The following is a 15,436-nucleotide window of genomic DNA, read 5'->3' on the forward strand; positions in this document are numbered from 1 at the left end:
TGGTAGTCTACATATGTCCAAAAAGCATAGTCTTAATCCTTATCTTTCCATCTATTAATATGATCTTTTGCAATGTATTTAAAAATTAATATATAATACACTTACCTCCTTTACTCATTTAATTTTGGCATGCTTTTATTTGCCTGTTTGAAGATATTCTGTTTGACTACAGTGCCACCAGCTGTTCTCCATGATGATACCTACAGAGATTAGGAATTAGATCTGTTTACCTTGCCCTGAGAGCACCTTCCCTAGAAGCACATCCATTTGTCATCATGTTCTACTTTAGCCTCTACCTTTATTTAGCACATCTTTTACTTAGTAGTTTCATTTGTTTATTAGGTTTTCATCTGCAATATTGATTCTCCTGGATTGTAAACATCTAGTGAATAGGAATTGTGTGTTTTGCTCCAGGGACCTACTTTCACTATCGGAGCAAAAGACACTCTGTCTCTTGGGGACCTCAAAGTATAGAGAAGGAGACAGGCAAAAATCACTGCTTACACAAATCATGCTTAATATGGAAGATAAACTCTTAAATTCTCTAGCACTTGTTAATAATAATGTTAACTGCATACTAAAATAAGGCTAGAGAAGAAACTCTTCTACTAGTCCAAACTGTAACCTCTCAATAATGTACTTTTAAACAAACAGCTTTGCAGTTCCAATTCTCTGCCAATTTACCTAGCTGTGTTTATCTCCTCTCAAGATGAACTATGGGAGTGGGAATTAAAAATTGGGCACATCATTGGTCACCATACCACGTTGCTGTGAATCAGACCAATAGCCGTCTGGCTCGTGAGTGTGTTTGCATACACCGCCAAACGTGGGGAAGGGATGTTACTCAGGCTTCTGACTACAAGTATTTAGTCAGATTCTCTGGCTGATTAGAGTCCTTTGTTGGGAGAAGGCTTTGTGCTTGGGAAGCCTGTAGTTGTGGTTGTGTGGTTGTGGACATCACTTAGCTCAGAAGAACATGGCCTGGAAAATACTCAATGGGGAATATTGTAGTCATGCTTTACTCTTTGTCCCCGGCATCAGTTGCCCTCATTTCATCTGTGGTGTGTATGAGTATATATACCTTAGGTTTCTCCAGCATGTGTTTGGCAGGAAAGAAGGCCTCCTCTTCTTTTGGAGCCCCCCATGCAGAGATAATTCATACATACACACTGGAGTAAAACAAAGCATATTTTATAGAGAAAGATATCTCATGCTTTGAGAACTTTCCTAAGAAGTGTCAGAATTATTTTGGGGGAACCATGTTATACCACGCCCTTTTGGAGGGGAACCCAGGATAACTGGAAAACTAAAGAGTTATTATTATTTCTGAATTAGTAACAGAAATTTACTTAATTGCGTTAATGGATTGGCATTTTTCTTGCATTGTTATTTATTTTACATGGCTAAAACTTTTTGAGTATAGAGCTTAAGTTGGGCATGGTAATAAATGTTGCACATGCGTTAACTCGTGATTTACATAATAAACCTCAGAGGTAAGTGAAATCATTTCTCCTACTCTGGAGATAAGAAAACCAAAGTTTAAAGAAGCTTACAGAGGAACTCCAGAAAGTCCTACAGTTTTAGGTAGTGGAACTAAGACTTGAAATTGGGTCTGTCTGGCTCTGAAAATTATTTTCCTAAGAACTACCATATCTACCATACAACTACTGTCTCTCACATTGAAGTATCTGGAGAGAGACCACAGGGATTCCAACTTTGGCTCCACCACTGATCAGCTAGATAGCACTGGATAAGATTCTTCAATCCTCTGTGCCTCCATTTCCTCATCTATAAAATTGGGAAATAATAAAGTGTAACCTATATGGTTGGTAAGAAGTATAAATATGTACAAAGCACTTAGTTCAGTGTCTGGAATCAGTAAATGCTCAACAAACGGTAGCTATCTTAATTTTTATTCATTCACCACAGCACTTGTTGAAAGAAAGCAAATCGAGCACTTCAGGGAAGATAAATATGTGATGTCTGTATTCAGGGACCATATAGTCTAGGGGAAAAGAAAGAGATGTAATTAAAAATTCAGTACAAGACAGACAATGATTTAAAGTTAAAGAGAGGGAGAGAATCTCGAAAAAAGAGTACATGCAGTTGGAGTAATCCAAGATACTTTAACGAAAGAAAAAACATTGGGTCAAAAATGTGTGGAACAGCATCAATTGCTGGGTATAGTTCGAGATACTGAAATCACAGGAGAAAAATCTCACAGTCTAGTGCTGTTTTATATCCACCAATCAGATTATAAGATCATGAAGTGCTTCTTTGTTTCCTCCCAAAACATATGTGGAGGTTTTTCTTAGTGTTAATACTCAGATTACCAAAACAAATTAATTTGGTCACAGATGTGGCAGCACCCTGCACCCTTGCCTCCCACTCCATCCCAAGCCTCCAGCACCTCATTAGTCAATTGCATCTACGGGTATTTGAAACTAAAGAGAAGTCTGTAAGGATAAAGGCCCATATGGAAGATCAAAGAGATCCATATATTTGATATTGATTCTTAAGAGGTATGCCAGCAAAATGATTTGTCATACAAATATTTGTCATAAAATAATATATTTTTGAGTCATTATCAGTAGTTCTGGAAGATTTAGCAACTGTCTTTATTACTGCTTCTCCCATTCAGTCCTCTCTTAATTCCAGATTTATGTTTTCAGCTGGTTCACAGTTCACTTTGATATTTCACTCTAAACTAAAGTGTTAAAATCTGAGTTGGCGATTTCTCTCCCTCAACTAGTTCCTGCTCCTCCTTTCTATGTCCATTAATGGTCCTCAATTGTCCTCGTCCTTTAGAGTCTAAACAACACTGCCAATAGAAATATAATGTGAGCCATACATGTAACAAAGTTTTCTAGTAGCCATTTTTTTAATTCTTAAAGAAACATGTTAAATTACTTTTTAAACATCATGTATAATCCAATACATTAAAAATATTATCATTTAACAGGTACACAATATAAAAATTAATGATATTTGTATTCTTTGATGAAAATGTCTTAGAAATCCAGTATATTTTACACTTAGAGTACACCTCAATTTAGACCACCCACGGTTCAAGTGCTTAATAGCTACATGTGGCCTGTGGCTAGTATATTGGATAATGTAGGTCTAGACCTTAGAGTTACCTTTCACTCTTTCTCTCTCACACTCCATATCCAAACATTTGGTATGTCTCTGCAATGTCTCTTATAACTATCTTGCCATTTTCATTCACTACATTATTTCCTTATCTACTAAGCACCTTAAATAACACAGGTCCCCGATCCATTGTGTTTTCTTGTTCTAATCCATCATATACACTACTGTGAGGCTAACCTTCCCAGTGTGCTACCAAGAAACCATCAATGGCTCCCAGTTACCTACCAAATGGCATTCAAATACCACACCCTGGTGTTCAACACCCTCTACAAGATGTCCCTTAATCATTTCATAGCCTCCTTTTTCATGGTTCCTCTCCAAAACTCTGTCCTTCAGAATCCAGACTACAGGTTGTTCCTCACTTACTCCTACATTCCCAACTCTCCCTTTGCTCACTGACCCCCCTTTCTGCCTAAAATCTTACCCTTTCTTCAAAGTCGTTGTGGGACACTACTTTTTCATTAACTCGACTGTTCTTCCTAACTAGATAGAATCTCTTCATCCTTTCATAGCACAGTCCTGTATTTCTCATGCAACGTAAGCAAATCTATTTCTTTTTTAAAATTTTTATATTAATTTTTTTACAACAGGTTCTTATTAGTTATCTATTTTATACATATTAGTGCATATATGTCAATCCCAATCTCCCAGTTCTTCCCACCACCACCATCCCCACCCCCTGCTTTCCCCCCTTGGTGTCCATACATTTGTTCCCTACATCTGTGTCTCTATTTCTGCCTTGCAAACTGGTTCATCTGTACCATTTTTCTAGATTCCACATATAAGCATTAATATATGGTATTTTTCTCTTTCTTACTTACTTCACTCTGTATGACAGTCTCTAGGTCCATCCATGACTCTACAAATGACCCAATTTTGTTCCTTTTTATGGCTGAGTAATATTCCATTATATATATATGTGTGCCATATCTTCTTTATCCATTCATCTGTTGATGGACATTTAGGTTGCTTCCATGACCTAGCTATTGTAAATAGTGCTGCAATGAACAGTGGGGTGCACGTGTCTTTTTGAATTATTGTTTTCTCTGCATACATGCCCAGTAGTGGGATTGCTGGGTCATATGCTAATTCTATTTTTAGTTTTTTACAGAACCTCCATACAGTTCTCCATAGTGGCTGTATCAATTTACATTCCTACCAACAGTGCAAGAGGGTTCCCTTTTCTCCACACCCTCTCCAGCATTTGTTGTTTGTGGATTTTCTAATGATGCCCATTCTAACTGGTGTGAGGTGATACCTCATTGTAGTTTTGATTTGCACTTCTCTAACGATTAATGATGAGCATCTTTTCATGTTGTTTGTTAGCAATCGGTATATCTTCTTTGGAGAAATGTCTATTTAGGTGTTCTGCCCATTTTTGGATTGGGTTGTTTGTTTTTTTAATATTAAGCTGCATGAGCAGTTTATATAGTTTGGAGATTAATCTTTTCTCCATTGATTCATTTGAAAATATCTTCTCCCATTTCTGAGGGTTGGCTTTTCATCTGTTTTATAGTTTTCTTTGCTGTGCAAAAGCTTTTAAGTTTTATTAGGTCCCATTTGTTTATTTTTGTTTTTATTTCCATTACTCCAAGAGGTGGGTCATAAAAGATCTTCCTGTGATTTATGTCCAAGAGTGTTCTTCCTATATTTTCCTCTAAGAGTTTTATAGTGTCCAGTCTTATCTTTAGGTCTTTAATCCATTTTGAGTTTATTTTTGTGTATGGTGTTAGGGAGTGTTCTAATTTCATTCTTTTACATGTAACTGTTCAGTTTTCCCAGCACCACTTATTGAAGAGACTGTCTTTTCTCCATTGTATATCTTTGCCTCCTTTGTCATAGATTAGTTGACCATAGGTGTGAGGGTTTATCTCTGGGCTTTCTATCCAGTTCCATTGATCTATATTTCTGTTTTTGTTCCAGGACCATATTGTCTTGATTACTGTAGCTTTGTAGTATAGTCTGAAGTCAGGTAGTCTGATTCGTCCAGCTCTGTTTTTTTCCCTCCAGATTGCTTTGGCTATTTGGGGTTTTTGTGTCTCCACACAAATTTTAAGTTTTTTTTGTTCTAGTTCTGTAAAAATGCCATTGGTGATTTGATAGGGATTGCATTGAATCTGTAGATTGCTTTGGGAAGTATAGTCATTTTCACACTATTGATTCTTCCAATTCAAGAACATGGTATATCTCTCCATCTCTTTGTGTCCTCTTTGATTTCTTTCTTTGTGTCTTGCAGTTTTCTGAGTATGGTATTTTACCTCCTTAGGTAGGTTTATTCATAGGTATTTTATTCTTTTTGTTGCAATGGTGCATGGGATTGTTTCCTTAATTTCTCTTTCTGATATTTCATTGTTAGTGTATAGGAATGCAAGAGATTTCTGTGCATTCATTCTGTATCCTGCCACTTTACCAGATTCACTGATTAGCTCTAGTAGTTTCCTGGTGGCATCTTTAGGATTATCTATATATAGAATCATGTCACCTGGAAACGGTGACAGTTTTATTTCTTCTTTTCCAGTTTGTATTCCTTTTATTTCTTTTTCTTCTGTGATTGCCATGGCTAGGACTTCCAAAACTATGTTGAATAAGAGTGGTGAGAGTGGACATCCTTGTCTTGTTCCTGATCGTAGAGGAAGTGCTTTCAGTTTTTCACCATTGAAAATGATGTTTGTTGTGGGTTTGTCATATATGGCCTTTATTATGTTGAGGTAGTTTCCCTCTGTGCCCACTTTCTGGAGAGTTTTTATCATAAATGGAGAGTTTTTATCATTAATGTTGTCCCAGAGGTCTCTTAGGCTGTCTTCATTTCTTTTCATTCTTTTTTCTTTATTCTGTTCCACAGCAGTGAATTCCACCATTGTTTCTCCCAGGTCACATATCTGTTCTTCTGCCTCAGTTATCCTGCTATTGATTCCATCTAGCATATTTTTCATTTCAGTTATTGTATTGTTCATTTCTGTTTGTTTGTTCTTTAATTCTTCTAGGTGTTTGTTAAACATTTCTTGCATCTTCTCGATCTTTGCCTCCATTTTTTTCCCAAGGTCCTGGATCATCTTCCCTATCATTATTCTGAATTCTTTTTCTGGAAGGTTGCCTATCTCCACTTCATTTAGTTATTTTTCTGGGATTTTATCTTGTTCCTTCATCTGGTACATAGGCCTCTGCCTTTTCATTTTGTCTATCTTTCTGTGAATGTGGTTTTTGTTCCACAGGCTGCAGGATTGTCATTCTTGCTTCTGCTCTCTGCCCTCTGCAAATCTATTTCAATTTAGAATCTTATTATATTTTTCTCTGTGTCTGGTATTTTTGCCTTAAGAATCTTTGCCATAGACATCTTTGCCACAAGCACTTTACCACAAATATTTTCTCTGCGTGACTACTTGGTTCTAAGGTAATTTTTTCATAAAAGATTAAAACTGAAAAATAAAAGACGGACATTAAAAAGGACATAATGAAAAATGAGAAGTGAATAACAAAATTTAAAAGACCTTATTGAGAAATACAAAATATTGGAATATGTTTAAAATGTCTATAAACTCATGGCAATACCATATAAATAACTGATTTTATTTTGTGGGTTTTACCTAAACACTTGTCTTCCAAGTCTTTTCTTCATAGTATTTTATACTTTTATTTATTCATTTTTAATATTTGTGTATTTATTTATGTATTTATTTATTTCCTTGGATTATTGATTTGTCTCCTTGTTGGTATCACAATTTTTCTTTTTTGCTAAAATTTCTTCCTTCATTAAGAGAGGTATCAATTTCCAAATACTATGATGCATATTTGTAAACTAAATTTTGGACTGCATTGTGAAAGTCTTCTCACTCTTGTTTGTTCTTAATATATTGTGACATGTACATTGATAGAAATTCCATAGTTCAATGGGAACTATATGTTCAACTCTGAGCCTTTGAGGCCCCCAGCATCAGCCTCTTTCTCCTCCAATAGTGTGTTTCAAAATAAGAAACGAACTCCTGGGGCAAATCATCATCATCTGTCATGATTTTGTATATGTCAAAACAAACTTCTAACCAGTTATTTTGTCTAGTGTGGCAAAATTGCCTATGGACAATTACTTATGCAGAGAAAATTTATGTTGCAAAAATGCTGCAGCAAAGATGTCTATGGCAAAGAAGCTTACAGTGAAAGTAAGCTTTTTTTCTTATCCTTCCTATAGTGTAGCCTGTGGACCAGGATAATATCTTTAAAATCCCACCATCCCAGGCAGCACTCAACTGGTTCCATGAACCTATAAACAGACAGCTAAAAGAAGTAAATCTCTGAGATCCATGGTGAGAGTAAGCAAGAGTGTGGGAAACAAAGTATTTTATTGAACTATAGTTGATTTACACTATTATATTAGTTTCAGGTGTACAACATAGTGATTCAATACTGATTTTTATAGATTATATTCCATTTAAAGTTATTATAAATTATTGGTGATATGCCCTGTGCTGTACAATACATCTTTGTAGTAGTTTATTTTATATATAGTAGCTTGTACCTCTTAATACCATACCCCTATCTTGCCTCATACTTCTTCCCACTCTCTGCTGGTAACTAATAGTTTGATCTCTATACCTGTGAGTCTCTTTCTACTTTGTTATATTCACTCATTTGTGTTATTTTTTAAATTCCACATATAAGTGATTACATACAATATTTGTCTTTTTTATCTGACTTATTTCCCTAAGACTGATACCCTCTAGGTCCATCCATGTTGCTGCAAATGGCAAAATTTTGTTCTTTTTTATGGCTGAGTAGTATTCCATTGTATGTATGTATATATGTGTGTGTGTGTGTGTGTGTGTGTGTGTGTATACAAGAAGTGGTGAGTATATATATATATATATACTCACCACTTCTTTATCCATTCATGTGTTGATGGACACTAAGGTTGCATCCATATCTTAGCTGTTGTAAATAATGCTGCTATGAATATTGGGGTGCATGTATTGTTTTGAATTTGTGTTTTTGTTTTCTTCCAACATCTGCCCAAGAGTGGAATTGATGAATCATATGGTAGTTCTATTTTTAGTTTTCTATAGAAAACAGTATGGAAACTCCATACTGTTTTCTATAGTGGCTGCACCAATTTACATTCCCACAACAGTCTACAAGGGTTCCCTTTTCTCCATATACTCACCAACATTGGTTATTTGTGGCCTTTTTGATGATAGCCATTCTGATGGGTGTGAGGTGATATATGGCTGTGGTTTTGATTTGCATTTCTCTACTAATGAGCATCTTCTCATTTGCCTGTTGGCTATCTGTATATCTTCCTTGGAAAAAAAATGTCTATTCTGGTCTTCTGCCCATTTTTAAATCAGGTTGTTTGTTTTTTGATATTGAGTTGTATGAGCTGTTTATATAGTGTGGATATTAACCCCTTATCAGTCATTTCACTTGCAAGTATTTTCTCCCATTCAGTAGGTTGTCTTTATATTGTTTTGACAATGGTTTCCTTTGCTGTGAAAAAGCTTTTAAGTTTTATTAGGTACCATTTGTTTAATTTTACTTTTGTTTCCTTTGCCTTAGGAGACAGATCCTAAAAAATATATTGCTACAATTTATGTCAGAGTGTTTTGCCTAAGTTTTCTTCTAGGAGTTTTATGGTTTGCAGTCTTACATTTAGGTCCTTAATCCATTTTGAGTTTATTTTTGTATATGGTATGAGAAATTTTTCTAATTTCATTCTTTTACATGTAGAGCTGCTGCTCAGTTTACCCAGCAACACTTATTGAAGAGACTGTTTTTTCCCCATTGATTATTCTTGCCTCCTTTATCATAGATTGATTGACCATAAGTGCATGGGTTTATTTCTAGGCTCTCTATTCTGCTCCATTTATCTATGTGCCTGTTTCTGTGTCAGTACCATACAATTTTGATGAATGTAGCCTTTTTATATAGTCTGAAGTGAAGGACCATGATACCTCCAGCTCTGTTCTTCCTTCTCATGATTGCTTTGGCTCTTTGGGGTCTTTTGTGATTCCATACAAATTTTATGATTATTTCTTCTAGATCTGTGAAAAATGTCATAGATGTTTTGATAGGAATTGCTTTAAGTAGTATAGGCTTTTTTTTTCATGTAATAAAATGTGATATATTTATTTCTCAAACAGTTAGACAGTGATAAGAGACAAGGACAATAGAGTTAATTTGTAACTGCTGCTTTGTTTACAGTGGGCGAAAAAAAAATCGCTTCCCAAAGCAAGCTCAGTACTTTTTAAAACACGTACATTTAAATCTGTTTTTAACCAATATATTACTTAAGAGCATCATCAATCTAAAGCAGATATTGGACCTATATGAGAATCACTGAGAAAGAGGCTTGCTTTAAAATATTAAATATTACTATTGGAACTTTGTTGAATCTCATGGACAATTATAAAGGTGCCATTAAATTGAAAGGGAAAGTAAATGTATATCTCACAACAGTAAGCTATACAGTAAAGCCCCAATGTTAGTTTTTATTAAGGTTAAAACATTCTTCCCACGAAATAGAAGATTGTTAAGAAGATTTTTAGGTAAGAAGTATAGACATTTTAACACTATTAATTCTTCCAATCTATAAACATGGCATATCTTTCCATTTATTTGTATCCTATTCAATTTCCTTCATGAATGTCTTACAGGTTTCAGAGTACAAGTCTTTCACCCACTTGGTTAAATTTATTCCTAGGTACTTTATTCTATTTGATGCAATTGTAAATGGGATTGTTTCCTTGAATTCTCTTTCTGATAGTTCATTATTAGTGCACAGAAAAGCATCAGATTTCTGTATATTAATCTTGTATCCTGCAACTTTATTGAATTATTTGTTAGTTCTAATTGTTTTTTGGTGGAGACTTTAGGGTTTTCTATATTTAGTATCGTCATCTGCAAATAGTGACAGTTTTAATACTTCCCTTCCAATTTGGATGCCTTTCATTTTATTTTTTTCTTATCTGATTACTGTGGCTAGGACTTCCAATAGTATGTTAAGCAGCACTGTCAAGAATGAGCATTCTTATCTTGTTCCTGATTTTAGAGGAAGAGCTTTCAGCTTTTCATTGTTGAGTATGATGTTAGCAGGTTTATCATAAATGGCCTTTATTATTTTGAGATATGTTCCCTCTATACAAAGTTTGATGAGAGCTTTTGTCATGAATGGATCTTGAATTTTGTCAAATGATTTTCTGCATTTATTGAAATGATCATGTGATTTTTCTCCTTCCTTTTGTTAATGTGGTATATCACATTGATTGATTTGTAGATATTGAACCGTTCTTGTATCTGTGGAATAAATCCCACTTGGTAATGGTGTATGACCCTCTTAACGTATTGTTGGATTCGCTTTGCTAGTATTTTATTTTGGATTTTTGCATCTATGTTCATCATAGATATTGGCTTATAATTTTCTTTTTTTATGAAATCTTTGTCTGGTGTGGGAATCAGGGTAATGGTGCCCTTGTAGGATGAATCTGCTAGTGTTCCCTTCTCTTCAATTTTGGAAGGACAGTTTGAGAAGGATAGATATTAGCTCTTCTTTATATGTTTGGTAGAATTTTCCCGTTAATCCATCTGGTCGTGGATTTTTCTTTGCTGGAAGTTGTTTTTGTTTTTGTGTTTGCTTGCTTTTTACAAATTCAATTTCCCTACTAGTGATTGGTCTGTTCAATTTGTCTAGTTCTTCCTGCTTGAGTCTTGGAAGAGTGCATCTTTCTAGAAATTTATCCATTTCTTCTAGGTTGTCCAATCTGTTGGCATAAAACTGTAACATTCTCTTATGATTTTTTAAATCTTTGTGGTATTGATTGTTATTTCTCCTCTTTCATTTCTTATTTTGTTTATTGGATCCTCTTTTTTTCTTGTTGAGCCTGGTTAAAACTTTTGTTTATCTTTTGAAAACAACAGCTCTTTGTTTTATTGATCTTTTTACTATTATTTCTTTGATCTCTATTTTATTTATTTTCTCTCTGATATTTATTGTTTCCTTCCTTCTGCTGACTTTGGGCTTTGTTTGTTCTTCTTTTTCTGATATCTTTAGATGGTAGGTTAGGTTGTTTATTTGAGATTTTTCTTCTTTCTTGAGGTAGAACTATATTGCTATAAACTTCCTTCTTTGAACTGCTTTTGCTGCATCCCATAGATTTTGGAAAATTGTGTTTTTATTTTCATTTGTCTCATGGTATTTTCTTATTTCCTCTTTTATTTCTTCACTGACTCATTGGTTTTTTAATAGTATGTTGTTTAGTCTCCACGTGTTTGTGTTTTTCCCATTGTTCTTCCTGCAATTGATTTCTAGTTTCATATTGTTGCATTTGGAAAAAATGCCATATATAATTTCCATCCTCTAAAATTTGTTGAGACTTGTTTTGCGGCCTAGCATGTAATATATTCTGGAGAACATTCCATTTGCTCTTGAAAATAATGTGTGTCTGCTGTATTTGGATGGAATATCCTGTCGACATCTATTAAGTTCAACTGGTCTAATGTGTTACTTAAGACCACTGTTTCCATACTGATTTTCTGTCTGGATGATCTGTCCATTGATGTAAGTGGGATGTTAACATCTCTTATAATTATATGTAATGTCAATTTCTCCCTTTATGTCTGTTAAAATTTGCTTTATATATTTAGATGCTCCTATATTAGGTGCATATATGTTAACAAGTGTTATATCCTTTTCTTGTATTTATCCCTTTATCACTATATAATGCCCTCCTCTGTCTTTTGTTATAGACTTTGTTTTAAAGACTATTTTATCTGAATGAGTATTGCTACCTCTCAGCTTTCTTGTCATTTCTATTTGCATAAAATATCTTTTTCCATCCCCTCACTTTCAGTGTGTGTATGTTTTTAGATTGAAGTGTCTTGTAAGCATCATATAACTAGGTCTTTTTTTTAATCCAATAACCCTGTATCTTTTGACTGGAGCATTTCGTTCACTGATATTTAAAGTGATTATTAATAGCTATGTATTGATACTTATTACCATTTTGTTACTTGTTTTCTGGTTGTTTTTGTAGTTCTTCTCTGTTTTTTTCTTCTTCTTTCAGTCTCTTCCCGTTGTTTGATGATTTTCTTTAGTGGTATGCTCGTGTTCCTTTTTCTCTAGTTTTTGTGTATCTATTGTAGGTTTTTGATTTGTGGTTACCATGGGGCCCATATATGTTGACCTATAACTATATATTCTTGTTTTGAAATAATAATCATTTAAGTTCAGACACAATCTAAAAGATCTATATTTGTTTACTCCTTTATCCCATGTTTTGTGTTTTTGATGTCATGTTTTACTTCTTCATGTTTATCCCTTCACTGTTTATTATAGTTATAGTTGATTTTACAAGTTTTTTGTCTTTTAATCTTTGCACTAGCTTATTTAAGTGGTTGAGCCACAGTCTTTACTATATATTTGCCTTTACTAGTGGGATTTTTCCTTTCCTATGGATTCTTACTTCTTTTTGTAGCCTTTTCTTTTCTACTTAGAGAAGATCATTTAACATTTCTTTGAGGGTACGTTTAGCATTGATGGACTTGTTTATTTTTTTGCTTGTCTAAGAACTACTTTATCTCTCCTTCAATTCTAAATGAAGAGCTTGGCCAAGATGGCAGAGTAGGAAGACCCTGAGCTTAACGCCTCTCATGGGCAAACCAAAATTACAACTACTTACAGAGCAACTATTGATCAAAAAGACCAGAATGTAGCAGAAAAGACCTTCTACAATTAAAGATATAAAGTAGGAACCACAGTGAGACAGATAGGAGGCACAGAGTTGTGGTATAGTCAAGACCCATATCCCCAGGTGCATGATCAACAAACAGAAGAATAATTACAACTGCAGAAGCTTTCCACAAGGAGCAATGGGTCTGAGCCACACTCTGGACTCCCTGACCTGGGGGTCCTATACCAAGAAGATGAGCCCCAGAACATTTGGCTTTGAGGGCCAGTGAGGCTTACTTTCAGGAGACCCAGAGGGCTGTGGGAAATAGAGATTCCATTCTTAAAGGGAGCACACAAAATCTCACAGACTCTGGGACCAAGGGCAGAGGTAGTAATTTGAAAGGAACCTAGGTCAAACCTACCTGCTGATCTTGGAGAGTATCCTGGAGATGCAAGAAGTAACTGGAGCTCACCCTGGGGACATAAGACACTTATAGCAATCATTTTGGTGAGCTCATCTTACCACATGAACACAGGTTCTGGCAAATGCCATTTTGGAATCTTCCCTCTAGCTCTTTAGCACAGGGCCCTGGCATCACCAACCAGCTTGTCGGCACCAGTACTGGGATGCCTCAGGCCAAGCAACTAGCCAGGCAGAGTCGCAGCCCCACCCACCAGCAGGTAGGCTGCCTTAAGACCTCCTGATCTCACAGCCACCCCAGGACAGGGCACGGTCCACCAGAGGGCCTAAGATCTGGCCCCACACACCAGTACACAGGCACTATCCCCAGGACCCCCAGAACCCTGCAGCCAGAGCATCCAGTACACAACTTTGCCCTCCAGCGGGCAGGTACCAGCCTCAGGAGCCCCCTGAGGTCCTGAGGGGGGCCCATCAGCCAACCTATACACCAACTCTGGGACTCCCAGGTCCCTGCAGCCAGAGACCCTGGGACCTGGCTCCACCCACAAGTGAGCCAGCAGTATTTCCAGGAAAAAAGACTATAACAAGAGACAAAGAAGGATATTATCTAATGATCAAGGGATCGATCCAAGAAGAAGATATGCATGGGTCAGGGCATGGACTGTGGCAGACCCAGCCCCAGTCAGAGTTCCAGACCACTTTGAAGGTACCAGCAAGGAAAGCAAATTTCTAAGAATAGCTTTTCACTTTTTGGGCAACAAGAAATACCCAAAAGGCAAAATATGCAATGTGATAAGTTTTTCCAGTAAATTTTAACTGGGAAGTCAAGATTTAAAGGCAACACTTAGCCTACAAACTTTCTTTTGAGGATGTATGTTATAGGCGGAGTTGTCTTGAAAAGTACTGGATATTAGAGAAAGGGCTGGAACCGTTACTGAAGTGTTGTCATAGTATAATTCAGACATAAAATGTAAACTTCTTCACCATGTCTGAGAGCATTTTTCCAATACTGTAATTGACTATGGCTGAGGATATCACCTGCATTCTCCCATGTCAAACTCTTACAGACCATTACTGAGTCTTTGTTCCAGAGTAATAGGACTCAAGTTTATAAAGCAGTGGGCCAGTAGTATGCAAAGAAATCTATGAGTTTCTTTAGATGAAACCCAACCACTGAAAATAAATTAATTGTGAAGTATAGAAGTGACAGTAGCAATCAGTTCAGCCATCTGTCTCATACCCACAAAGCAAATTCAAAGAAGGAAAAACAACAACTCTAAGTCTTGGACCCATGCCCAGGGCCCTTTTCCTCTAAATATGGAAGTAGGTATTTAAGTCCCTGGTGCATTTGTACCCACGGTCCAGGTTGTTTCTGTGGTTCTGCCTCCCACATGTGCCTGCTTCTTATGCCCAGGCAGAAAGCTCTCTCTGTGCTCACTGCATCGATTGAATTCCATTCACTTATACAGGGATCCAGGAAAGTGGAAGTGATGCAAACCAGAGACAATGAACTACTTAGTGTTGGAGATTTTTCCCAGTTCCTAATAGCCTATCAACTATAGCAGAGTGAAGAGTTTTTAGAGTTGGCTTATTTTGAAAGCTAAATAGAGACAACAGTCGCTGGTTTATTTAGGTCTCCTGATTATTTAATATCAACAGTGAAAATTTCCTTGCAGAGTTTGACATGAGAAGGAGTTTAGCCTACATGTGTTTTTAAAAAAATAGGGCAATCCGGATAAAGTTCCATTGTAAGGAGACATTTCCCTATTCACAGTAATCACAAGCAGTAAGGCCTAGCCCTGGCTGGTACCAGTTTCCAGGGTGACACCTCAAGATTGACACTTGAGCCGCTGCTGCCTCTGATGACAAGATGATCTGCCTTAAGGGGTCCTCCGTTCTCATCTTGGGCTGAAGCTGGCTAGTGACCTGTGGAAATGGCTCTCTGAAACACCTTGGAAAAGGCTTTCCCAGAAGAAAGACTGGACTTCCTGCCAATAAGTCAAGTGAAGGTGAAGTCATTTTAATTTGATAATTAAAAAATGGTGACCTAGTCTGCATCACAGATTGATTTTTAAAAAATGAGTATGAGACATACTGATAAAACTTCTGTGTTTGGCTCCCTCATAAACTATAGAAATGCTGTGATCATAAATCAGTCAAAGTGGAGATATATTCTACTTGTACATATGAACTAATAGTTTATTTGATAT

Source organism: Kogia breviceps, chromosome 3 (genome assembly GCF_026419965.1).
Source record: "Kogia breviceps isolate mKogBre1 chromosome 3, mKogBre1 haplotype 1, whole genome shotgun sequence".
Classification (NCBI taxonomy): Eukaryota; Metazoa; Chordata; class Mammalia; order Artiodactyla; family Physeteridae; genus Kogia; species Kogia breviceps.